Source organism: Capra hircus, chromosome 1 (assembly GCF_001704415.2).
Source record: "Capra hircus breed San Clemente chromosome 1, ASM170441v1, whole genome shotgun sequence".
Lineage (NCBI taxonomy): Eukaryota > Metazoa > Chordata > Mammalia > Artiodactyla > Bovidae > Capra > Capra hircus.
In genome coordinates this window covers 85,188,297-85,198,175 of record NC_030808.1, presented here as the reverse complement: position 1 = coordinate 85,198,175, position 9,879 = coordinate 85,188,297, and the positions used below count along the sequence as shown (strand labels likewise).

The 9,879-nt window shown below is 37.3% G+C and overlaps 1 non-coding gene across 1 annotated transcript; it reads left to right on the top strand.

The window, feature by feature from the left end:
- Positions 7,298 to 7,368, top strand: TRNAS-GCU. The gene has a single exon. It is a non-coding gene; the product is annotated as a tRNA-Ser (tRNA).

Here is a 9,879-nt window from a genome sequence, read left to right as displayed (position 1 = left end):
AGGCCTATTATTTCCCTCTCCTGATCTATTAGGTAGAAGTATAAAACAAAAGTATTACATTTGTTCTTTTGAAGGCAGTAAACTTGGGGATACTTCTTCCTCTCTTTATAAATGATAACAATGCTATACATGTAGAAAAAACTCAGTACATACTTGAGTCAATTAGTAAATGAAAGAGAATTATTACCCAAGTTTCAAGTGTATTTGAAGTCCCTTAATCAAGGAGATGTACTTACATTGGCTTCTAATGTTAGAAAAATTCTTTCTAAATATTCATGTAAACAAACTCTAAGAACTGTCCTATACAGTAGTTATACAACTCTATCTATTTGGTAGAACTCAGAACTATACACTTGAGGGTGAATTTTATTACAGTGTATTAGTTTTTTAAAAGTGAGGGAAAATACCATGTATTTTAGTGTATGCTCATAATTTTAAAGTAGCTGCTTAGCATTTTAGTACTAAATTAATTATATTTATATAATACTAATTTTATTCAGTTATGTGTTCTTGTGATGCCATATGACACCTAGGTCACTTTCGAGGAATAGTGAAGAAATCTGAGACAGCTGTAGAAACTAAATTCTTCCACTTACTAATTAGGAATACTACTACTAATTGCCACATTATATTATAGTAGCTTATGATTACTGAACACATGCTACGTGCCAGACACTGTTCTCAGGCATCTATTTAGGATAACTCATTTAATCTCTTGCAACCCCATAAAGTTAGTATTATTATCCCCACTTTAAAGATGAGGGAAGTAACGCACAGAAGGATTCAGTGACTTGGCAAAGGTCACACGGCAGTTGAAGTGGCACTTGGCCACAGTAGGTTCTCCATTATTTTGGGTCCATGTGAATATTAGCAGGTAGAGTCAGGGGACAGGTTTTAGCAGCACACACTGGCTCTATTGGCTCTTACAATTTTATAACAGCTCTGACCTTGTATTTTCTTTAATAAAAGAATAATTATTTTTTAAGCATTTCATGGAGAATGCTGCAATGAGGGCTGAATGAGATATTAATATGAAAATACAATTATCCATTTACTAGCTGTGCTTGTTAGCTGTGTTTAGTGTTTAAAATTACAGTTGATGTGCCTTTTTGTGTTTGCATGAAAGCCATATATACCTCATTTCTGATAGATGTCCTCCTCACTCCCAAGTTCATAGTTAATTAGTCATGGCTACCCTTGAAGAAATCCAGGGAAAGGAACAATAAAGATTTCAGTTTTTTGACATCTAATTATACAGCAGGACCCTTTAACTGTTTTTCCTTTGTGAAAAATCTGGGGAAGAGGAACAGGAAGAACAGATGAAAAAGCAAGGGACGGGAGGTTGAAAGGAAAAGTAGGAGAATCCCCCAGAGCTCACTGTGAAAAAATCAGTTAATTCAACCAAGATGAGCCTTTCTAGCACTTTCCTCTGCCCTCTTCCATTCACCTCAGCTGGGTAGTGTCAGATTCCCAAAATGCTGGACACTGAAAGGATTCCTAGAATAAAACTTTTAAAAAGAGTAATAAAACAGTCCATATCAGAACACGAATTGTTTCTCATTCCCAGAAATATATACATGGACTATGTGAGGGGTGGAGGGTGTTAATGAGGTTAAGTTGTTCTACTTAGTGTTACTTTAGACATTTTATAGCTAATCATTGTGAAAATGTCCCTTCATTTAACTTTCTTAGCCTATCAGTCAGTTCAGTCGCTCAGTCGTGTCTGACTCTTTGCAACCCCATGGACTGCAGCATGACAGGCCTCCCTGTCCATCACCAACTTCAGGAGTTTACTCAAACTCATGTCCATTGAGTCAATGATGCCATCCAACCATCTCATCCTCTGTAGTTCCCTTCTCCTCCCACCTTCAACCTTTACCAGCATCAGGGTCTTTTCAAATGAGTCAGTTCTTTGCATCAGGTGGCCAAAGGATTGGAGCTTCAGCATCAGTCCTTCCAATGAATATTCAGGACTGATTTCCTTTAGGACAGACTGGTTGGATCTCCTTGCTGTTCAAGGGGCTCTCAAGAGTCTTCTCCAACACCACAGTTCAAAAGCATTAATTCTTCAGTGCTCAGCTTTCTTTAGAGTCCAACTCTCACATCCATACATGACTACTGGAAAGACCATAGCTTTGACTAGATGGACCTTTGTTGACAAAGTAATGTCTCTGCTTTTTAATAAGCTGTCTAGATTGGTCATAACTTTTCTTTCAAGGAGTAAGCATCTTAATTTCATGTCTGCAGTCACCATCTTCAGTGATTTGGGAGCAAAAAAAATAGTCTGTCACTGTTTCCCCATCTATTTGCCATGAAGTGATGGGACCAGATGCCATGATCTTAGTTTTCCAGATGTTCAGTTTTAAGCCAACTTTTTCACCCTCCTCTTTCACTTTTATCAAGAGGCTCTTTAGTTCTTCGCTTTCTGTCATAAGGGTGGTGTCTTCGGCATAGCTGAGGTTATTGATATGTCTCCCTGCAATCTTGATTCCAGCTTGTGCTTTATCCAGCCCAGCATTTCTCATGATGTACTCTGCATAGAAGTTAAATAAGCGGGGTAACAATATACACTCTTGATGTACTCCTTTCCTAATTTGGAACCAGTCTATTGTTCCATGTCCAGTTCTAACTGTTGCTTCTTGACCTGCATACAGATTCTTAAGAGGCAGGTCAGGTAGTCTTGTATTCCCATCTCTTAAAGAATGTTCCACAGTTTGCTGTGATAGACATAGTCAAAGGCTTTGGCATAGTTAGTCAGTTAAGCATAAGTAGCTGTTTTTCTGGAACTCTTTTGCTTTTTCTTAGCCTACAAATACACAAAATTATGTCCAAAGATTTCCAACTAAAGACCAAACTTTACTAATCAATACCTTCCATCAACATATTGTATTAATTTCCTTTTTGTGAAATCAATCATTCATTCAGATAAATAAGAAATAGTGGCATTAAGAAGTTCAAGTTAAGTGGAGACCTTAAATAAATAAATATAAAATACTTACTACACTTCTTCAAACTTCTTGTGAAAACAGCCTCCTGAGAATATACATTTTTTTAAAGTAAGGTTAGAGAGAAGTTTTCAGAGTCAGAAGGAAATTGTTTCAATCTATCTGGCCAATGAATATTAAGTACCACTGAAGTCTAAGTCTACCACTAGCCATTCCTTTTGATGGTAAACAACAATAATAATGGTCATAGCTTCTATTCCTTGTTTCCCACCTGCATACATCAGTTCAGTTCAGTCGCTCAGTCGTGTCCGACTCTTTGCGACCCCATGAATCGCAGTACACCAGGCCTCCCTGTCCATCACCAACTCCCGGAGTTTACTCAGATTCATGTCCATCAAGTAAGTGATGCCATCCAGCCATCTCATCCCCTGTCGTCCCCTTCTCCTCCTGCCCCCAATCCCTCCCAGCATCACAGTCTTTTCCAATGAGTCAACTCTTCGCATGAGGTGGCCAAAGTACTGGAGTTTCAGCTTTAGCATCATTCCTTCCAAAGATATCCCAGGGTTGATCTCCTTCAGAATGGACTGGTTGGATCTCCTTGCAGTCCAAGGGACTCTCAAGAGTCTTCGCCAACACCACAGTTCAAAAGCATCAAGTCTTCGGCGCTCAGCCTTCTTCACAGTCCAACTCTCACATCCATACATGACTACTGGAAAAACCATAGCCTTGACTAGATGGACCTTAGTCGGCAAAGTAATGTCTCTGCTTTTGAATATGCTATCTAGGTTGGTCATAACTTTTCTTCCAAGGAGTAAGCATAAGGAAAGGTAAATAACTGTAGCTGCTACAATCAGTAAACCCCCAAATCCAAGTTCTTAAAAATATCTGCTAGATATCAGGAGAATCTGATATGGGTCAGGTGGCTCTTCTTTGCAGTTTTCCTCTTCTTTGCAGTTCTCCTCTAAGAAAACACTTTCCTTCCATTCTGGAACTCTGCAATCTCCGAGTCTCTCTAGCAGTGATGGTGGAATAGAGAGGACTCCTTCCTGCCTCAACCTGTAAATGATATAACACTTCCCTTTAAATCCCATTGGTGAGATTTAATCATACTACTTTTCCCTAGGTCTTGGGGAGCTGAGAAATAAAGTTTAGCTTCATGCCAAGGAAAATGAAATGGATGGTGAACCCATATGTTATAATCTGCCATTGCCAGACACTTTACATATGGAAGGTATATGACATTAATCTCACTTCACAGAAGGGAAGCCAGAGATGCTTTATACAAGTTTAAATAAATTGCCAAAGACACACAGTGAGTTGTGGGACCAAGATACAAACACAGTCTGTCTTCAATGGATTTAAAAAAATAAGATTTTATAAATGAACATGCAAAAATATATGTGAATGGCCAAAGGATATAGAAAGAAACAAGAGCTAGTAACTAAATTATGAGAAATGGTCAGGCTCAAAAATAGAGAACTATTCTAAGCTATCAGAACATTAATGGAGAGAGAGTACTATCATATAATAAAATGGAAACTATCATGTGCTACCTAATAGTAATTTAAATCATATAGAAAGCAATGTAAAGACTGTAAATGCAGAATAAAGTGGTTTTAAAAGACCAGATCCTGACAAATTGGTCAGAGTAATATTAGGGGATAGTGGGTACAGGTGGGGGTAGGGACAGGACAGAAGGATGAAATGTTTCATAGTGCTTATGTTTCTTGCCATTTGCAGAAATCCATTTTCAATTGATCGGCCAATTCAGACATGCCTCTTTTAGCCAAAAAGGGAGACTCTAACCACCTCTCACCTCTCATTAAGACACCATGTCAGCAATACAGACATCAAACGTATTTAAAGACAAGTCATTGCTCATATTTCCTGTATTAAGAACAAACTTTCATGAAAATCAAATGATAACAAGACTTGAATCTTTAAGTAAATTTGGAGAGATTCCATTAGAGTCTAAAAATAATCTATAGATAGTAAAAGAAATTCTCAAATAAGATAGTAACTTAAGCCAATTTAGACCAGCATAGGACTAGAAGAATACAGCAAAAGCAAAAATCGTAGGAAAAAAGATCTCTATAACCTGGAAAAAAGAATAGTTGAATATGGAAAACATTTCCTTGATCTTTTACTTATAGGTCCATTTCACTAAATCCAAATAGTGGGTTTGCCTTGCTAACTAATGCCATCACCTTCTCCACAACTAATGACATAGAGTTGTCAAAAACAGTTAGTGACAGCTATTTTGTAATATGGCCAATTATTAAAGCATTTTAATGCAAATTTCTCAGGTGTAGTGTACACAGTGCCTCTTCTGAGATACAGGAATAGATATTCTATAAATGAAGATTTTGTGCTGGGTGAAACAAATCATGAAAAGATTTACAATAAAACTTACCAAAACCTTTAATACTAATACTTACTATGTATCTGAGATGGGAAGAGGGATATACAATATTCAGTGTTTCACCAGTGGACCCTTTTATTTTGCCATGAAGCATACAGTGACGCTAGTGGTAAAGAACCCACCTGCCAATGCAGGAATGTAAGAGATAACGGGTTCGATCCCTGGGTTGGGAAGATCCCCTGCAGAAGGGAATGGCAACTCCATTCCAGTGTTCTTGCCTGGAGAATCCCATGGCTAAAGAAGCCTGGTGGGCTACAGTCCTAGGCTCACAAAGGGCTGGACATGACTGAAGTGACTTAGTACATACTGAGGGACAAATGTCTTTTGGATCATTCTTTGGAAGTACTGATTTGGCACCACTCCTCTCCATCAACAGAGGCCTTTCTTTTCATTTGTGAAAAAGGGGATAATGCAGTTAGGAGTTGTAAAAAGCAATTGGGAAAGGGGGGATAATGGTTAGGAGTATGGACTTTGGAGTCAGACTGCTGGCATTCAAACTCTGACTTGCTGCAGGCTCTTGGGCAAGTTATTTGAGCTCTCCTTTTTCTTTATTTCTAGGATGGGCATGAGAGTAGTAACTAGCTAAGAGAAAGTTACGAGTGTTAAATAACTGGACACATTTAAAGTAGCTGGAACAGTTCCTAGCATATGGTAAACTCCCAATATTAGCTCTTGGCTACCAAGGCAAGGAACAGTTGCTCCAAATAAATATCTTTACTAGGACAACTCCAAATCTAGTTTGGGTTATGCTATGTGTGTGTGTGTGTATTAGTCGTCCAGTTGTGTCTGACTCTTTGCAACACCAGGGACTGTAGCCCACCAGGTTCTTCTGTCCATGGGATTCACCTGGCAAGAATACTGAAGGGGGTTGCCATTACCTTCTCCAGGATATCTTCCCAACCCAGGGATCAAACCTGGGTCTTCAGCATGGCAGGCAGATTCTTTACCATCTAAGCCACCAGGGAAACCCAGGTTATGCTATACAGAACATCTTTATTTTGTAGGGAGGTTTTTTCCTAAGACTACTTCTAAAAATCATATTTTGAAATTTAAAATTTGTTATTTAACTTAGGAAAAATTTGTCATTTTTCCCCCTAGATTAAAAACATGACCATTTAAACCCTCATTTCTTTCACTTAAGACCCTAATTTTCAGTAGGTTGCAGTAATATATTAATAGATGAGGCTATTTTCATCTTTGTTTTACTATCAGGACTCCAAAGATGACCAGATCCTTCTGCTAAGGAATAGCTCTTAAATTCTGCATCCATGAGTAACCAGATAACTAACGCTTGATTAGCACTTCATCACTGACAGTATGTTTTCACATACATTAGAGCACTTACAGTTCTTCCTGAACCATTTTCCTTTAACCCAGGCTGTCTCCTTGCCCCTACCGGTAGTTTCAGCCATATGTATATTCACCTCCAAGCAGGAAGTATGAATTACTTATTACTCGTAAATCCATTTCACTTAAGAAGGATTTCAGACAAATAACAAAAGATTGACTCAGGATCAACATTAGCTCTCCTCTTATCACCTACCTCCCCAGCAAGTGACCAGCTGCTCAGATACCCAGTAACTGACTCTTGATTCCATTGCTCCAGCTCTCTTGTACAGAGCTCACATACTACCATCACCTGGAGCCTGTTTTGTTGGCCCCAAAGGCTCTTTATTCCAACTCCCAGATTCCAGATAACCAGGTCTCCTATATCACAGTCTGTTCTGAGGAACAGAGAATTCTTGTGGGAAATCTATCCAAAAGTTTCTCAGTTTTCTGTTAAATTTTGCAATCAAAAAAATCAATGGGACCTGTCCAATAAATCCTACTAATGAAGTAATGGATTGTCAAGCACAACTGGCCAGAGTGCCTCCTATGTCTTTGCAGCTGATGTCCAGATTACTTAACAACCTAAAGAATGTAGGTGTAAGCATTGGTGGTTCAGTGCTAGAATTCTCACCTGCTGTGCAGGAGGCCTGGGTTCGATTCCCAGCCAATGCAAGAGCACTGCTGTTGGGTTTCCATGGCGGCTCTGATGGTAAAGAATCACCTTCAAAGCAGGAGACCTGGGTTCGATCCCTGGGTTGGGAAGATCTCATGGAGGAAGGCATGGCAACCCACTCCAGTAATCTTGCCTAAAGAATCCCCATGAACCGAGGAGCCTGTCAGGCTACAGCCCATGGAGTCCCAAAGAGCCGGACATGACTGAGCAACCAAGCACAGCATGAAGAATGTAGATATGCTCAGACTGAGGAAAAAGAAAAAAGCAGGAACCCCAAACTAGTGTTTCACATCTGAATGGTATGTACTAATGGATTTTTTTGGACTGATTTATTCTGATTTTTCCATTAGAGAATTCCAAAATACACTTAATTCTGATATTTACTTGCTCCTTTAGCTTCCCTAAATAATACTGCCCAAATCTGGGGTTACATTTTTATTGTGGTAAAATCTATGTAACATTAAATTTTTTTTAATGTACAATGCATTGGTATTAATTACATTCACAAAGTTGTGTGGCCATCACCAGTATGAATTTACAAAACTTTTTCATCACCGAAATAGAAACTCTGTACTCATTTTAAGCAGTAACTCCCCATTCTTCCTCCACCCAGCCACTGATAACTTCTGTTCTACTTTTTGTCTCTATTAATTGGTCTGTTCTAGATATTTCATGTAGGTGGAATCATATGGTATTTGTCCTTTTATGTCTGGTATATTTCACTTGTTCTCAAGGTTCATCATTGTTGTAGCATGTATCAGAATTTCAATCTTTTTATGGCTGAATAATATTGTACTTATATACCACATTTTTTTTATTTGATGGTGCTTGGGTTGTTTCAACTTTCTGGCTAATGTGAATAATTCTACAGTGTGTACAAGTATCTGTTTGAATTCCTGTTTTCAATTATTTGGGGGTATATACCTAGATATCTAGGAGTTTAATTGCTGGGTCATGTAGTTATTCTATTTTTAGCTTTTAAAGGAGCCTCCAAACTAGGTTACACAGCCACTATATATTCCCACTAGCAATGTATGAGAGTTCAAATTTCTCCACATTCTCAGCAGTATTTGTTATTTTGTTTTTGTTAATTTATTATATCCATCCTAGTAGTTGTGAAATGGTATCTTGTTGCGGTTTTTATTTGCAGTTGCCTATTGGCTGATAATGTTAAGCTTCCTTTATGAGCTTATTGATAATTTGTATATATTCTTCAGAGAAATGCCTATTTAATTCCTTTGCCTATTTTTTAATTGGGTTGTCTTTTTGTTATTGCATTTTAGGAGTTCTTCATATATTCTGGATATTAAACCCTTACCAGATAAATGACTGTAAATAATGTTTCCCAATCTGTAGGCTGTTTTTTTAAAATAATATCTTTTGATTCAAAAAACTTTTCCATTTTAATGAAGTCAAATTTATTTTTTTCTTTTGTTGCTTATGTGTTGTGTGTCATTGATCCACTTTGCGTTAATTTTTATATATAGTATGAGGTAGGAATCCAACTTCATTGTTTTGCATAGGGAAATCTAGTTGGCCCATTATTTTCTTTGAGGAAACTATTCTTTCTCCATTGAATGGACCTAGCACACTTGTCAAAAATCAACTGACCACAGATGTTTACTTCTGGACTGTCAATCCTATTCTATATGCTTATATATCTATCCTAATGTCAGTATCACACTGTTTTATTACTGCAGTTTTGTACTAAGTTTTCAAAATAAAGAAATGGAAGTTCTCCAACTTTGTTCTTGTTCTTCGCGATTACTCTAGCTATTATGGCTCCTTTACAATTCCATATGAATTTAAGGATTGGCTTTTCCATTCTGAAAAAAAAAACCAACTTGGAATTTTTATAGGAATTATACTAAATTTCTAAATAGCTCTGAATAATATTAATATCTTAAAAACTGCGTTTTCAGGCTTAAGCACTTGAGCAATATGTAGGGTTTAGTAAGGTTAGGAATATCACATACTATATTCCATATAATTAGTATTCTTAAAGATTCAATCTGCACTGGCATATTAAATACTCAGAGAAATTCTGTAAGATAGAAATTTTCAAAATTTGGTTTAATTCTGCATTTCCAAACCCACTGACCCCAAAATCCTTTTTCATCTAACAGCTATGCTGTATTATTGAGCTCTGGAGTCAAAGGGCCCAGTTCAAATTCCAGCTCAACTGCTTACCGATGACATTTATCTAATCCTCACATCTGTTATCCATAAAATGGAAATAATAACTAATATTACTTCAAAGACTTGTGAGCACTGGATGATAAAATGCATAGAGATCACATACTAAGTACTAAACAAATTTAGCTAAAACTGTTGTTAACAGTTCTCAAAATGAGAGTCTGTAGAACATAATTTGAAAATGGAATCATAATTATTCAATAACAGCATAAAATGCATACACAAATAATTGCTGTAGATTATATACCACTGGGAATGTAAAACTTATTGGAAGGCTTTCAAGTAGCACATATTTGTGAGAAGGTTTGCAATCC